This window comes from Triturus cristatus, chromosome 6 (assembly GCF_964204655.1).
Source record: "Triturus cristatus chromosome 6, aTriCri1.1, whole genome shotgun sequence".
Lineage (NCBI taxonomy): Eukaryota > Metazoa > Chordata > Amphibia > Caudata > Salamandridae > Triturus > Triturus cristatus.
In genome coordinates, this window is record NC_140589.1 from 585777580 (window position 1) to 585795072 (window position 17493).

Sequence of the window (17493 nt, forward strand, 5' to 3'; positions counted from 1 at the left end):
GTGCTGATAAGTTTGTTAGGGTGCCCATACCGGCCCGGAATCCTTTTTGTGTCATTGGGATCAAGTTTTTGCTTCTAACCCAAGTCTCCAGATCTGCCAATAAGTTGGATGCGTAGATCTTGGCCTTAACGTCTATTAGGGCTATTAACCTATAGTTCTTAGGGTCTGAGCGTGTCCCCGATTTATGAATAGGTTGAAGGAAGCTGCCCCTCCAGGAGTCAGGAATATTCCCGGTCCGTAAGCTGTTACAGAACAAGGGGGATAAGAGGCTGGACCAAAGCGTAGGATCTTGCCTAAATAGAGCGTTGGGTAGGCCGCTTGGTCCGGGAGCCTCGTCCGCTCTCAGGTGATTTATAGTCCTCAGAACCTGCTTTGGAGTTATCTGCTCTGTTTCACCTGTATTCTCCAGAATGGCTGGCTTACTACTTTCTTTGATTTGGAATGACTTTATTGGGTCCGGGGCTGAAGCTTCCTCCAATATCAGACTGAGGGTACAAGATGAATCTTTTTGCTTGCTGGAATTCCCAGCTTCTGGGGTTGTTCTTGAACTGGGAGTCAGATTGAGCTCTGTTGGAATCTCAGTTGTATTGTCTGTGCGCTTGTCCAGTGTGGTATTGTATGTTGCATCGATGTGAGCGCTCCAGATTTGATCTGTCATGTCTGAGTTGAACTGCCGCTGTTTACCATTAAGCATGAGGTTTATTTTTGCCCAGAACTGTTTGGAATTTCGCAGCTTGCTGGCATGGAGTATGATGGTCTCTAGGTTTTCCTTATACTTTTGCTTGCCCGCCTTGGTTTCGCGTTTTAGCTCCTTTTTAAAATTTTCTATCAATGTGAGAATTTGTTGTGAAAAATGGGGGTCCTTTTTTCGAAATGATCTTAGGTATGGATTCAGCCACTTTTTTATTGAACGTATTTTTAGCGTGTACCACTCTCCTCCTCCGTTTCCTGTTGTTTTATGTCCTCTGGACTTGTTTTGGTATTACTGGACCTACTGCCCATTTCAGGGGGTAATCGATGCTGAATGGATGTGCGTGGTCTGTGAGGGGAAAAAGTGTGGATTTTGCCTAGTTTATGTGTATATCGGAGAAGCTCCCAAAGCGTATCACTTCCCGCATTATCAGTGCCAGGTTTACATGTGAATCTCACATATACAGTGTGATGTCATCTGCATACAGTAAGATGATCAGCCTGCGTGAGTTGAAATAGATACCGCATATGATGTTGCCTGAGCCTGTCAGCTAGGGGTTCCATCTCTATGGCAAATAATAATGGCGAAACTGGGTGTAGGAGGCTGGCTTAGTGTATGGTGCACACTTATTTAAGTGAAGAACCTTGCGCTAATACAGACAGCCCTTATTTTGATTTTAGAGGTCTAAGACAACCATAGAAAGCTTGCTAAGTGGTAGTTGTGGAGAGCAGCCTTCAGGCTTAGTCCAGAAGGAGTTTTAAAAAGCTTTTATTACCAGGACTAATCATATGGTGCAGGTTAAACGAAAAAGAACCACAAAGTGTAGTTATAAAAATAGTTATATTAATTATACACACTCACTAACACAAAGGTATATCTCCTACCTGATATCAACACAATAGACCCAATATTTCAAAGATAAACAGGTAAGTAAGAACAAGCAAACAGTGGTCTCCAGGGGGAAACCAACCATATGCTAAAGAAGTGGAATGCGAACTGCGACCGAAGCCAGGACTTGGACCAGAAGACTCAGAAAAGTTAGGGACAAAAGGAAACACCTGAGGTAAGTATCCAGGAACCTCACGGAGGCTGTGTGCAGAGTGGAAACACAGCCTCATACTCAATGCAAGTCAATGGGAAAGTCACGGTTGCAGTTTTTAAGAAGAATGGATCTACCCAGTGGACCCTGAAGAAACCCCGTCGAAGACAGAATGCTGGAGAGTCCCCCCACCTGTGGATACCCCAGAAACCAGGATACCTACAACAGGAAATCCGGGTGCATAGGTGCGAAGAGAAATGTCGGAAACCGCAGTAGACCACAATGCAGGACTTCAGAAAATATGCAGCTGGCGAAGAAGGTGAAAGAGTCCGGTGGAATCCAAGGATGGATTCTTGAAGAGGAGTACCTGCAAGCAGAGAGGATAGAGTCTATGCCACTTGGAAGTGACCAGGAGGGCACGGAAGACCAATACTCACCGATGACGGAAGATGCAGGAAAGATGATGGTGACCTTGTCGCTGCCACTGTGGGGACCAGGCAATGCTGTGGAAGACCAGGAGCCATTCATAAGCAGTCCCACGTCAGAAGTCGCGAACCAGAGGGTCAGTGTCCAGCGGCAGCACCAACAAGCCTTGGCAGCAGCAACAGATGTGGTAGAAGAAGACTGTGCAGAGATGTGACCAACAAAGTCCAAGGGACTCACCAAGTGTAGGAAATACACTTTATTACCATTTTATTGTTCTACCTCTGGGGGCAATTTTTTAGTGGGGCGATGCACCTCCGCCTTGACAGAGGAGCCGCCCCTGCCGAGCTGCTAATATTATTAGCGTTATGATAGTGACAACATCAGGTAAGGTTATATTGGTGGCATATTGTAATGCTCATGGCACCATTGTAATAATAAGCCTTCCGAAAGCCACATCATTCAAATAGTAGCTTTAAATTTAACATGAAATGAGGATTTGTAAAGTGCACTGAAAAGAGATATGTCTATATTTACCCAACTTGATGTTTAGAATAGTTAAACTGAAAACTCAACTGGATCTTCAATTGAAATTCAACCTCTTTTGTCCAAGCAACAGCGTAAGAATTCTGAAAATACACACATTTTCATCTCAAATGCACACTTTTCAATTTTGGTATATATTTTTTGCTTCAACCAAGCCAAGGCTCCTAATTTAGTAAGCTGAGTGGCATACTGGAGAGCAACTTACAGATAACTGGAGAACTTACACACTCATGGGTATATTCACAAGAACATGTGCTAAACATCACCAAAAAATGTTAACGCAACTCTCCACATCGCAACCTATTGTGGGAAAATAACCCCGTGTCAACGTGGTATTAACAACAAGGTGGCCCATGCGATAGTTTGCCGAAACCGCGGCCAATGCCCGCGATACAACCACCTCGACGGAGATAAAAACACAAACCCCACTGCCAAAAAACCTGCGATGGGCCAAAGCGCGATGAGGAAATCAGCGATTAGCAGCGATAGGCCTGCAACACACACCTGGCAGTCGGGAAAAAACACCATAAAAGTAGAAAAAACACCCAAACACAAACTGACCAACACCCAAGCACCATGGAGGCAGTCGAAGCAGGCGCAGAGGACGAGTGCAACCCCACAAGCACCCCAGACGACCAGCCTGGGACATCGGGGACAGGGAAGGGCAAGGACAAGAAGAAGAGGAAGACGAAGTTCAGTCCGCAGGCAAACAGGATCATAGTCACAGAGGTGATGGAACACCCTCAACAACTGTTCGTCACCTCCAACGTGTCATTGGGCACCAAAAATGGAATATGGCGGGACATCGTGGACAAGGTGAATGCCATCGGAGAGCACAAGAGGACAATGGACGAGGTCAAGAGGCGATGGAATGACATCAAGCGAAAGACCAAGGAGAAACTCGCAGCCAACCAGAAGGCAGCAATGCAGACTGGAGGTGGGGGCCCAGCGCCACAGCTCATGCTGGATGACATGGAGGAGCTGGTGTCGACAGTCATCTGTGTGGATACTGTGGCCGGAGTTGGGGGACTGGACACTGCTCGACAGGAGACAACACAACCGCAACAGGGTGAGTGATCACCAGGTACTGGGGGGACGGGTGGAGATGGCCACGATGAAGGAATGAATGAATGAATGAATGAAGGCACCCACGGGCCCAGCAGTCTCCCAAGACCCCCAGAAACAACACACGGCCTTCCAACGCCCTGTGCTGGAGGGCCAGAGGGTGACGGCTGAGCAGGTGGGGTGGGGTTTGACCTCATGGCTACCAAACTGGACGCCATCCATGGGTGTCTAGGCCCGCTCCATGGTCTTCAACGAGCCTTGACTGACATCGCTGGAGTCCTGATGCAGAGAGAAGAAAGTTTCAACACAAAAAGTACTGGCACACTGTAGCAAACATTTATTTTTATTCTGGAATGAGTGGAGGAAGTGTGTTTTATCACAAACCACCCATGCTCATTATATTGTATAGAATCACCCCATCCAGAATGCTACAAATTTAAAATTGTATAAGTCAGTAAAGTCAGAATGAAAGAAATGTGAAGTTAGTCCGCAAATAGAAAAACTCTACACACACCCTCGATGATGAAGAGGTGAAAAATGTGTAAAGAGAGAGAGAGTACCTCACGTGCGCACCACCAGAGGAGCTACTGGTTGGTTCTCACCAGCTTGCCCACGTCAATTTCATCATTGGTGACTCTCTCTCAGAAAAAAGTGTGCAGTGTCCAGTGAAACAACACATAACACAAGACGGTGTAGTGTGAAAACAAAAAAACCCATAACCTGTGCGAACAAGAACAGGAAAAAATGGGGAGGGGTATTAGACTCTCAAATAATTGTTTATTCTGGTTAGGAGTCTATCCCCCTATTTAAAAACACAGCATGTTGCATACCTTAATAATGACGGCCAACATGTTTCATTGCCAGTTGATTTGTGGCAAATTCATCAGGGCAAGAAGGGGTCATTGATCGCCTTCTCTGGACACACACCTTTAAAAATGGACTGACAAACACAAAAGAGACAACACACAGCTTAATTAGTTCAGCGGGAAATATATACACTGTGCATCCCAAAAAAAAAAAAAAAAGGTTAGGATTATGAGCTCAGATCCATTACCTAGTTGGGGCTATGGGCCCACATACCAGCCACCAACCAGTCGCAGGGGCGTTCTGAACTCTTTACTTTCGCCTTCCTGCTCTGCAAAGCACGACCGTAGTTAGTGCCTGCACCTGTGAAAAGAGTATGTCGATAATGTTTGTCTAACCCAACAAGACACGATCCCTAATCTTGTAATGCTCCTAGAGCTCTCATGGATGCTTCACCTGATGAATCGAAAGAGCAAACTGGCGGCGATTCACCCATTTGTATAATATACCGCAAGAATACCCAGTTCGTAGCTATATCTTCCTAAGTCCCCAAGCTGGCTTAAAAACAACCCTCTAGCACGTGCCATGCTACAACAAAGCTCGGGTTCTACACACCATAAACTTCCATGCGACACTCTGAAATGCGGGCAGCAATCTCTCAGTGGCTCGTGTACCCCCCGCTTACCCTGTAACTTTACTGCCAGGCGGAAACTCAGCACTGGAACAGATTGCAGCCCGACCGTGTCTGTTTTCAAGACGGCTCAAGCCACATCTCGCGAGACTCGGCGGTTTCACATCTCGTAACGATATGTTCTAGGAAATGCGGCGGCCATCTTAGAACTATCTCTGGTCCTATTTACAGATAGTAACAGCCTAGTTGGAAGGGATGTTCCCAGCCACAGAGAGATAGTTGAGGGTATGCCATTTTACTTTCCAACTACGGGCATACTCATTACCCATACCAATAACAACCGTAGGGTAAACAAACGAATATCGACCATAGGGTGAGAAACGGGGCAGCCATCTTTACAGTGTGTTAGATATCGGAAGATATAGTCACCTCAATTTTTTTTAATAAAGTGTACCCCAGACTATAGCACAAAGCTCAATCATGGGTCATGATCATAGGCCACTTGATATATTGCATAAAAGAAAGTCTCAGCAGTCCAAAGAAAATTGTCCCACAGGCCCGGAAGAGACCATTTCAGGGACAACATCAACCCCAATTAATCAATTCGGATCATAAGGCTACACCTATTATGTGTTAGGCTGCACTCAAAATATCACACATAGAACATCAAGAAATGGCGAATGGCAGAGAGAAGAAAACCTGTCTGCTCAGAGTGGCTCCAGCGATACCAGCCGTGACCTGGCACACATGCGGAGGCTCATGGAGGACACGGTGTGGATGGAAGCGGAAAGGATGGCAGCCACCGCTGCACTTCAGCAAAATGTAGCTGGGATCTACCATAACCTGTAGATACTTGTCATGGCATTGCTGCCACAAGGCGTGGCGATGATGAATGCTTCTGGCCCCACACCATCCACATCACCGACCCCTGGTGTGCCATTGCCTCACAGTGCGGCAGATGTATCCACTCCGGCACCTGATGTGTCAGTGGCACACAGTGCCTCATCCGGTACTGCAGCACCCACAGGTGGGGCAGAGCACACATCCGGGGACGAGGACGTGGATGGGTTTGTGATCAGGAGGCATTCATTTCCGCCACCTGGCCTGTTTCTGCTTGGTGCTGCACATGGCCCCATGACCTTCCTCTGACCCCGATACACTCCAATGCACTCACCTTGGACAGCGACATGGACTGCCATATCCTGTTTGATGACCAATTACACAGCGACCAGACTGCGGACTGTACCCTTCCCCTTCCGCAGTACTTGTCATCCCTGGATGGACTCTGGCTGGCCCTCCGCAGGCCCATATTGTGTAGTGTGCTCGGGATTGCCCTGTACCGCTCCAGCTGTAGAACTGCACTGGATGTGCAATAAACATCCAGTAACGCACTGCTGTGTTATGTCTTTCATCATTCATGTATGAATGTGTGGATGAATGCAGGGACAGTGATTTCCCTTGCATCAATGATGCTCATCCTGTGGGATGCCAGTCAGAGGGTGCTACATTGCATATTGTGTACCGGGTGCCGTGGACACTACAACAGGGACACACGCATAAGTCACTTCCTTGTCCGGACATGGACTGAACCACGCCGAGAGCCCACGAGTCATTGTTGCAAGCCCTGCTCTGGTCCGGCGTACGGCAGGCCAGACCACTACGCTTAAGCGCCGAGGGGGGGCCCTCATTGCCACCCGTCGCAGGCGTACTCGCTGGTGGTGTGCAGGTCACAGGTCTAGTTGTCAGCATGTCACAGACACTCCCTGAGGGCAGGTTTGCATGCACACCACACCCATCTGGTACAGGCGTCACAGGCTATGTGACTCCGCCAACATAAGTGGCCGACGACGTCACATTCCCCTCTGCCGGTGGTGACTGGATGACGGACGCTCCACGGTTCTCAATCATAAGGGGCCCATGAGTTGTTGCACACAGGGTTAGTGGCACCGAGGCCTTGCGGCCGTCACAGGCCTACCACCACGTGGCGCTGACTGGGGTTGCACAGGGTTAGTGGCACGCGGAGCATTGCGGCCGGCACAGGCACCCCGCCACGGGACAGTGACTTTGGGGGCACTGAGGTAGGGGCACCTTAAGCTGCTGAGCAGGTGTGCAGCCTGCGATGATGCCCGGTCCCGGCGGTCCAGACAGCTCAGATTTTGTGTGCCCTGCTGGACCGCAGTGTAGGCCAGAGCCAGCGGGCAGAGCGCGCCTACCACCACGTGGCGTCGCTTCCGGATCCCAGAGTTAGTGGCACCTATTGGGCTGAGCGGGTGTGCATCCTGCGATGAGGCTGGGTGCACTGGTATGTCCGCTGCCATGGAGTAATCAAAACCCAGCACCCAACGTGAGACCTGGTGGCCTGCGGAGCGGGGCTGCATGGTGTGGAGGGTGCCATGTCCGCGGGCTCCGGACTTGTGACTTGCAGCGACAAGTGGCGGGACCTCCTGTCTGCACGCTGGTGGTGGAAGGTGAGCAGTGAGGCCTGGGTGTGCATGGGCGGGCATGCTCCGATGGGCAGCGGGAGAGGCTGGGGTGCCTCTGCCTGGGTGTGCATGGGCGGACTGGCGAAGTTGTCTTGTGTAATTGTGTGTATTGTGCCAATCATGTATCTGGACTCTGTTTCAGATGATGGGTCTGTCTCAGATGTGTGACCTGGTGAACTGCTATACATACCGGCAAGTGGTTGGTGAGCAGTTTGGCCTGAGTGCGCAGGGGTGGCACTCTCTCTATCTCTCTCTATCTCTCTCTATCTCTCCCCCTCTCTTCTTCTCTCTCTCGCCCCCTCTCTTCTTCTCTCTCTCTCCCCCTCTCTTCTTCTCTCTCTCTCTCTCTCTCTCTCTCTCCCCTCTCATCTTCTCTCTTTCTCCCTCCCCCTCTATTTCTCTCTCTCTCCCCCCTCTCTTCTTCTTTCTCTCTCTCTCCCCCTCTCTTCTTCTCTATCTCCTCCCTCTCTTTTTCTCTCTCTCTCTCTCCCCCTCTCTTCCTCTCTCTCTCCTTCACTCTCTCTCTGTCCTTTCATGTGCGCAGGATACACCTTCTCTTCATGATTTTTGTCTTGCAGGCTGTGACCTACGGATTGTCCTGAGGGGAGCCCCCATGTGTCTTCATTTCATTTGTGTTCATTTTAATAAAGTTTCATTTGTTGCTTCGAAAGTGAATGTGTGATGCTCATTTTTGTGACGACACATGCATGTCACCAGTTGTGATTGTGCGACATCAAGCGGATTATTTTGTACATGTTTAGGTGTAGCTGATGTGGCATGTCTTTGGTCGGGGGAGGTGCTGGGGAGGGGGGGTCCTGGGGGTGGTGGCAGCGTGTGTTGTTACCCTTTTGGCCCTTCGGGCTGCATGTTCAGTTGCCTGGGTGCATCTGTTGTTCTTCAGGTGTGGCTCTGGGCTGGGCTCCCTTTTGTGGTGCAGGCTGTGGTCTGACTTTGCACCCGGTCAGAGCAGATGTTATTTTCCTGCTGCTAACGCGCCTTATCGCCAGTTTTATGTTCTTATCGCTGTTCTGGCTGGTCGTTGTGAATGTTGTCGAGTGGTGTTGTCGTGGCTTTTGGCACGGGGTCGCCTACTCTGCATCTCATTAGCGAGAGTTGCTGGGGTAATCTGTGGCGATGTTTTTTGCGGCTGCTATCGCGGGCAAACTGGTGCTGTGGGATGTTAACAACAGCTTGTGATTGGGACGATAAGTTTATCGCAACTTTGGCTGCGATAAAGTGCCGTTAACTCGGCGATAGATCCTTGTGAATATCCCCCTCAGCTGCTAGAAGTTTTTCACATATATAATATGCATGGAAAAATCCGAAACACAAAAGAGGGTTAGCCAAATACCTCCCTATGGGTCCACTACCTTCAAAGCTTGACTGTGCGGCGAGGAATGGACCCATTCTAATCACACTCATATTTGTTTTTGGTTTTAAAAATCATGCCTATCAGGGACAGTAATTACAATTTAAATATCGTCCACTGTGAGGACTCTTTAACTCACTTGATTCACTTTTCTCACTACACTCTGCTAACCAACACACACCATACTGCTTGTTGGTGGTGTGAGGAAGAACCCGATGATGAAGCATGTGAGTGGGTGAGGGTTTTCGTCCTAAAATACGAAGATTTTCTTTTTTCTATTTGTATATTCTTTCAGAGGCCTGTAGAAGATTTGGGTATCCCTACACATATAGCTTCTCATACTAAGAACCATGTGCTCTTTCAGTACGTGAATATCACCAGCCAAGCAGGCGCACCCTGTTTTATGTGAAATATTGTTCAATGTCTACACACTCCTACTGAAGAAATAACCGGCCCTGGAGCAGGACCTGCCATTTACATCTAGTCCTTGATACATTCCCATTTCTGGCATGGATGCAATTAAGAGCAACATTTTGGAGTCTCTTTACTGATGTTTCAGTAATAATAGTGTGCTACAATCCTTCTGTTAGTGCAAGGGAAGGAAGGGAGTAGAAAACATATATTAGGTATTCTGAAGAATTTTGAATGTTTTAGTCGCTTGATGAGCGTGGTAAATAACTGTCTACTTACTGTCAAGTTTAGTATTTGACGGATAAATATACTTTCTTAATTAAACAAGGCATCTGTCATCAGAAACCCATAAGAATCAAATTCCTAGGGCTGCGAGTTCAGCTATTACAATGGGTTGATGCAAGCACTGACCAGCTGCAGTGTTACATGAGCACTCCGAACAGTGCATTACACATACTCTGAATATAGCATTTTTATCTTGAAAAGTGTTAAAAAAGCTCTCTCTGGAAGTAGCAGAATTTGTGAAAGTATCAACGCGCAAAACCAGTTTCAGTAGAGGTGGAAAAGCCATAACTGTTAGCCTGGAGTGGTCGAAAGAGGTGGAAATCCATGGGATCCATGGGACAAGACAAAACTGAAAAATATATTCCCATCATTGTTTTGGTGTCAATAAATATGCAAACTTTTCATATTTTGAACAAGCATTGACAGAAGCAGTAGGTCTGGTTTATGTGACCCGTTGTAAGAGAGACTTTGTGGAAGGTTTAGAAGGAAACAGTTTACTTTTTGCATACCTCTTATGTTTTTTAACATAGTAAGTCATGTATGAACTAGTGAACACTAAGGAATATATTTAATCAGTGAAATGATGAAAATACATAATGTGGAAATTTGTTTTGTTGAAATTTTCTGCATTTTGCTCATAAACTGCGTTTGTGAGAGTATACTTTCTACTAGTGATGAGGCAAAGTGTCGGCTGGATCTGCCCAACCCCTTTCCATTTTTAACCTTTATTTTCCTGTGGGCTCACAAACAACCTATTCCAGGGCCCTGGCAGAACAAATATTTACCCCCAGCCAGCATTTCCTGCAATTTTGTTTCTCGATGTGCGGCAATAACGTTTGTGTGCACACCTTTTTTGGTGGAGGTTGCAGAGTTTTAGGACTATTGGAACCCTCCCGCTCATGTAAGAAAACATTGCTAATTAATACAATTGAAAGCACATTTTCAACAAAATTGCCCGAAGAGCCATAGCTTGTAGAAACAGTTCTGAAAGAGAATTCTTGAAATGATAAAATGTCTTGTAGAAGTCATGTGGCAAGAATATATGTTCAACATCATTAGCAGGGTACAGAACAAGGTAATGATACTGTTACTTACCGGTGATCTTCATTTCTCCAAGTAATAGTCTTCCTCGTCACAGTCACCTCTGAGTACTATGTAATCCACCCCCAACATGGTGCTCTGACAGGAAGTACATGTCACCTGACTTATAAGGGTGGGGCAAACCCATACCACAACCTGCAATGCCCAATAGATCCTAACGACCAACAAGCAAACAAAAAAATAAAAGAAGTAAAAACAAAGGAAACCCTCAACTTCCAATGGAGGGAGGAAGGGGTACAGGAATGTGATGAGGAAGACTATGACTCAGAGTAATGAAGATTACGGGTAAGTAACTCAGTCATTACCTTCCTCCTCCATCTTACTCATCACAATCACCTCTGAATGTTTACCAAAACGCTAGACGAAATAAAAAAAGAAAACCAACACCTATACAGTTGCCAAGAAAACTTTTTTTTCAGTCGAGTACAAATCAGTTTACAGCAGTAAGTACAGCTGAACCAAAATCATTAGAGAAAACCTCCCTCATCCTTAATTTATAATGGGAGATGAATGTCTATGATACTAATAATTCCTCTAGTTCCTATATCCTCTTTGGAGTCTAGATCCCTACTAGAACTGGTACCTAATCAGGAGAAGACATCCTTTCAACTAAATCAGGTCAGGATGAAAGGAGGTTATGGCGTTCCTCTGTCACTGTTACAAAGAGCTATCAAGGATAGGGGCTCCCACTCAGCAGGTGACTATACCTGGGAGGCCTCATGGGCCTAAGCAATTCTATCCAAGGCCAGGGAGCAGGAAGCATTACTGGGCATTAAAAAGCCCAAGGCCAAGCTCTCTTACTCTAAATCTGAATCTCAATTCCAGTATGTGATATATGCTGTATCCATGGCTGGTGGACCCTTCAAACTAAATTATTTTTTAACCTGCTCTAATCTCTGTAGAAAATTGGCTATATCTTCTGAGCCCTTGTAGTTTAGCAATTTTGTTGAGCCACAGATCGAAGCTGCGGAGCTAGCCTTATCAACAGCAATGTGACTCCCTATTCCAAAGAGATCACATATCTGATACAGACGCCAAGAAGAATCCTGCAGCTCTCATGCTGCACTCTCATCGACCCCGCCCCCAACTATCTTTAAAGCTATATTAAATGGTCCAAGTAAATTAAAAAATCGCAAGTTGAGCAAGCACCAAAAATAGAGACACTTGCAAAGAAAGTAGGGACCATTAATGAGAGGCAGTTGTCCTTTATGGAAGTTCATCACAAAATAAAATTTGAGGTCACAGATCTGGAAAATGCACTTAAATAGGTCGAAAGCAAAAGACTCAACCACATTAAATCCATACCTCAGAAGTGTGATGATTTAGAATACAGTTCCTGTGAATTGTTGGAGCTCAGAAAGAAGTGCTAAAGAGATGGTCCAATGGGTTATTCTCTTCTTCTTTTGTTTATATCAAGATAAGGACACTTGAAGGGCTACAACACCGAAGACCCCTGAAATGGTGGTGTGCATAACTAGAACATTGCCTGTTCACTGGAAGTCCCTCCTGTAGCAGGAACCTGTATTTCTTCAAAAACAACACTAATGACTGCAAGTTTGTCATAGAGGATGGCTTCTGCTCTACATTTTCTGTCCACCAGACTAGTTAGTACTGTGTGAAAATACAAAAAATTTTACTAGCATGTTGTGCAGACGTTAGAAATGTTTAATTTTTAATTAATAGCACAATATCCATGAAATATCTCTGAATGTGACAAACATTCTGCCTTTCTCCTCTTCACATACAGCAACCAGTTCTGCGATTTACAAAAGCCACCATTTCAAGGTGTTCAACAATGCAGAACTCCTAGGGTCATATATACAATGAAGTGGCGGAGAGAGGCGTTAGCCTCCCTGGCTTAACGCCTCTCTCCACCTCTTCTAAAACGCAAGGCTGCACCACATTCTTGTAAATATGGTTAGCACTGTGATAGTGCTAAGTTTAGCAACTTAGCGGCAACGCAGGCACCCTTGCACCATAGTGCAAGGGTGTCTGCGTGCAGGGGAGGATTGTTTATGTGAAGGTAGGTGCCCCTTCCTGCACATAAACAGTCCTAAACAGTCCTAAAATGTCATTCTGTCACTCTCATGAGTGCTGCTTCATGCAGCACACATGAAAGTGACAAAATGGCATAAAAATATATTGTTTATGTACAGGAAGGGCCACCTTCCTGTACATAAACAATGCATGGCAATTTGCTTTTTCCAAGTGTGCTCACAAGGCAACATACATGGAAAAAGCAAAAAACAAGGAAAAATAATGCATTTCTCCTCATTTCGCAAACGTAAGACCAGGATTTACCTGGTCTTAATTTTGGTGCTGCCTCCCATGTACGCCACCCTTGTACATAGGGGCAGTGTCAAAATGAATAGGTGTTGCGGTGGAACGCCCACCGCAACACCCACTGCCCACCCCTTTCACAGTAATATAGCATAAAAGGGGGCCATATTTACAAAGCAGCGTTAATCCATGATAAGTGGCTTAACGCTGCCTTGTAAATAATGCGCAGCCCCTATCTCCACTACAACGTCAGTAGTAGTTAAATGTGGTGGTGATAGGGGAATGCACATATGCCCCCTAGTCTGTCCTCTCCATCAATGACAAAACAGCCATGGGAAAGGGTAAAGCAACAATTAGTGTGCACTAGATGGCTACATTAGCGCCATAAATCGGCATATTAGAGAATAAAATATTGCTTGGATGGATCTCATCACAGTGTGTGACACATTTTTATCTGTGGGCATTACTCAGTAGGGCTATGGAAGTCTGTCACATGTGCTTGCCCTCCCAAAAAAAAAAAGAAAAATGAAAAATGACCACCCAAATAAATTAGATTAAAGTACAGAAGTACTTGAAAGTGTGAGGTTATTAAATACAACTTAAATATTGATATGTTACCTTCCTTATACATGTATACCTTCCCTGTACTTAAATATCTATATATTACTTTACTCCTACTGTGTAGAAAAATGAAAAAAGGACTCATTTAACTCTCTCCAATGTACTACTCTATGTTTCACCCTATACCTTTCTCAATATATCCTCTAACTTCACTCTCTGATTCATCCCATCGGGGCATATCAACAACAACCAGCGATAATTATAGCTGAGCGCACTTAGCGCCAGGATAAAGTCCTGGCGCTAACTGGCTAACGTGAGATTATCGCTGGAAACCCAGCGATAATCTCACGTTAGCTTGTTGATAGGGACTCACAAACTTAGCCATGATATCCTCCTTCCATAGGATATCATGGCTAAGTCAGTCCTGAAGCAGGTGTTAGGAAAGTAGCGATAACAGGTGTTATCGCTACTTTTCCTGACGCTATGCTTCATAGCGTTAGGCTTGCTGATAGGAGAAATGTCGCTGAGCGACATTTCTTCTGTCATGCCAGGTCAGGAACGCCCACTTTGCATCTAATTAGAGATGCAAAGCTGGGCGTTAGAAATCCTGACGCTAAAGCAAGGTTTCACGGGTTAGCGTGACCTTGCTGATAAAATTATCGCCGCTTTTCGGCCGAAAACGGCCGCAAAAGCGGCGATAATTTTTTATCGCCTGCTTGTTGATATGCCCCTTCATTCTGCTATTATGATCTCCAAAATAACCCTTTCTACACTCTTTCCTACTATATCGTCCTTGCATCACCCCAAATCTCATCTTACTATTAAGATCTCCCAAACAACCCTTTCTAAATTCTTCCCCCATGGATCCCTCCTTAGAGTCATCGAACACCAAATTATACCACTATGATCGCCCTAATCCATTTCTAGATGCTCATCCCTCATCCATCGCTCCTTTACTCATCCCAAACCTCCTTCTACTACTATGATCTCCCAGTAAACACTTTCTAGACTCCTCCCTCTTCTATGCCTCCATTCTCCTTTCCAATCCAACTAACAGACTCACATGTCCACCATTCAAATTAATTCATATTTCTCTATACTAATTCACATCTAATCCTTTTTGGGTTCTGGAATAGGGTACTACTCTTTGAAAAGCGCTTTGATGCCTTGTCAGGCATAGTAAGCGCTATAGAAATACAATTACAATTGCAATAATCATGGGTCTGCCACCTCTCAGGGATTTATCCCTAACAAAAGTACTTTGATCCTTCTGGTTGTGCAATGAGTGGGTTTTCACATGGCTGAATCAGATATGTCCATGAATTTTTGTAGCATGAATCGATGGTTGGACATAGTAGAGTTGATGGAGTTTGGTAAAATAGATAATTTTTTTCTGCATGATCAAACGTGTGCATATATGGATAATAATTCTTGAACTCTTAGGAGCATATTATCAAGACAGGCGATAAAATTATCGCTGCTTTAGCGGCAGAAAACTGCTGCTAAAACGGCGATAATTGGCTTGATAATATGCTCTATGGAATTCCAATTGAAGCCCATGTTAGATGTGAAGGACATCTAACATGGGCTTCAATTGGAATTCCATAGAGCATATTATCAAGCCCGTTATCGTCGTTTTAGCGGCGATAATTTTATCGCCTGTCTTGATAATATGCCCCATAGTTATGTCTCACCACTCCGTACTGCACTGAGGGTTATTGAAGTGGGAGGCAGCACTTTGGAGCATGCTAGGGTGAACCCAGGTGAGATAAGTGGCGCCACTTCAAATAAATAAACTAGCTTTTAACATGCAGCTCTGCAACCGATTCTCCAGAGGAGCACATTATATTACATGGCGGAGTAGTGCATAGCAAGTTCAAACAGCCATTCTCAAACCCAATAGGTCTCCCATTAGTGTACTAGCACATGCAAACCACAGGTATGCACAAGTGCATTGTGCATGCCCTGCCATATATCAAAACTCATCTTATTGGCTTTGCCATTGCTCACTTTTGGAGTCTGTTGTGTGTTCAATGGTGTGACAAAAATGTTTAAAAATGCTCCCATTTTATTTTGTCTTTTGAAAGCATTGTACTAGAACATAATATAGCAAAGCAAGAACTTTGAAAGATATTCTGAATACTAATGATCTCTTTAAGCAAGAAAAGTGCTACGGATTAAATATAAATTTGTCAAAGTATATTTCTCATGGACAATATTTTATGTTGCCAGACACTGTTCATGGGGTAGGAGGGGTGTAGACTAGGACTACTTGGCCCCAACTATTGTGGTTGATGTTTGTCACTGATGTTCATGTGCCCTTCCTGCAATGGCTCTGCAACATGGTTCAAGTACAACCCTTTTCCATTTAACTCTAAGGGTAGTGAGGTTGAGCAATCACAGGCTTATAAGAAGGTAGAGTGGAGGGAAAGAATATCAGTACTCAACAGGCAGATAACAGACACAATAAGAATGCCCATTCTAGTTTTTGTCCTCACATAAAATAATGAACTTTTCCCCACACAGCAGAACTAAATACTACTCAATCCAATTTGATTTAGTGACTATATTGTGGTAACCCTGGTTATGATCTCACGTGGAAACTGCACCCTCCTGCCACCAGTACTCTCTCCCACTTGGGTGATCTTTTCAATTATTGTCCCTAGGATTTGGTGGCAATTAATTAGGCACAGGTGCAGATTATTTTATGTCCCCAAAGGTTCAGATGCACAAACTGTTTGCAGCGTTTGATGTAAGTGGAAAACTATCAAGTTCGAGTCTCTGGCACAAACTCTCTGGCACAAACTCCAGGCTCGATTCACAAAGGTAAACTTAGACTTTTGGTCTAAACTTACACGAAACATCTAAGTTTACAACTTTGGGAAGTCAAAAAGGGCATTTGTGAGTACTATCTTTATGTCTGAACTCGGGCAGATCTCTGCCCTGAGTGCGGACATAAACATAGTACTCGTAAATGCTCTTTGTGAATATCCAAAATCGTAAACTTAGACGTTTGGTCTAAGTTTAGATCAAACGTCTAAGTTTAACTTTGTGAATGCCTCTGTTTTGACAGGAGGCACAGGCCCATGTTGCCTGCTTGTTAGTTGTGCAAAGTTTGTGTAGGGAAGGTTTGATGCAGTCTGTATTTGTGCCACTCTTTTAAACAGGGTTGAATACAGTACGCAAGTCCTGTTGTGGAGTCTTAATGATTTTGGCAGTTGCTGTCCTCCACTGGCCATATACAGATGGGTTCTACTGCAAGACAGTTGCAACCCCTACTGGGCCGATTGGCCAGTGACGCTTTGTCCCTGACTTTTGCAGCCTTCCCAGGCCGACGTGCTCTACCTCTGCAGTGATACAGTTTATTTCTCTGTCAGTGGCGGCTTCACCAGATCGCGGCTGCCTGCGGATACCAGACAGACATAATGGTTTTTGCTTTTGTGATGTCTTTTAGGTGTAGTCCTCAGCAGGAACCACATAGCACGATCCGGAGACCAATTCACAACACAAGCTACTCCTGGTTTCACTCACTCAAGTACAGTGCTTTTTCTGGATGGTCCTCAAACAGAGAACCTGATGGGCCTCTCATCCTTGTCAGTCTCTACTCCTGCAGGGCCAGGCCAACGATTTTCCTTTCTCAGTAGACAGTCAGTTTCTAGGCAGAACCTCTGCTCCTCCAACAGAAATTGTAGATGGTTAGGCAGACACTAGTGCTGGTCACCAGCAGTTCTTCAATGCTCTGCATAGCTAATGAAATTCTTGGAACTGGAACGATGGTGGTTTGGATCCCTCTTTTATACACAT

At 45.3% G+C, this 17493-nt stretch overlaps 1 protein-coding gene across 1 annotated transcript in view; it reads right to left on the bottom strand.

Annotated features, from left to right (window-relative positions):
• ME1 (malic enzyme 1) overlaps positions 1 to 17493 on the bottom strand; it is a 1430669-nt gene that overhangs the window by 405259 nt on the left and 1007917 nt on the right. The gene's annotated exons all lie outside the window — the stretch shown is intronic.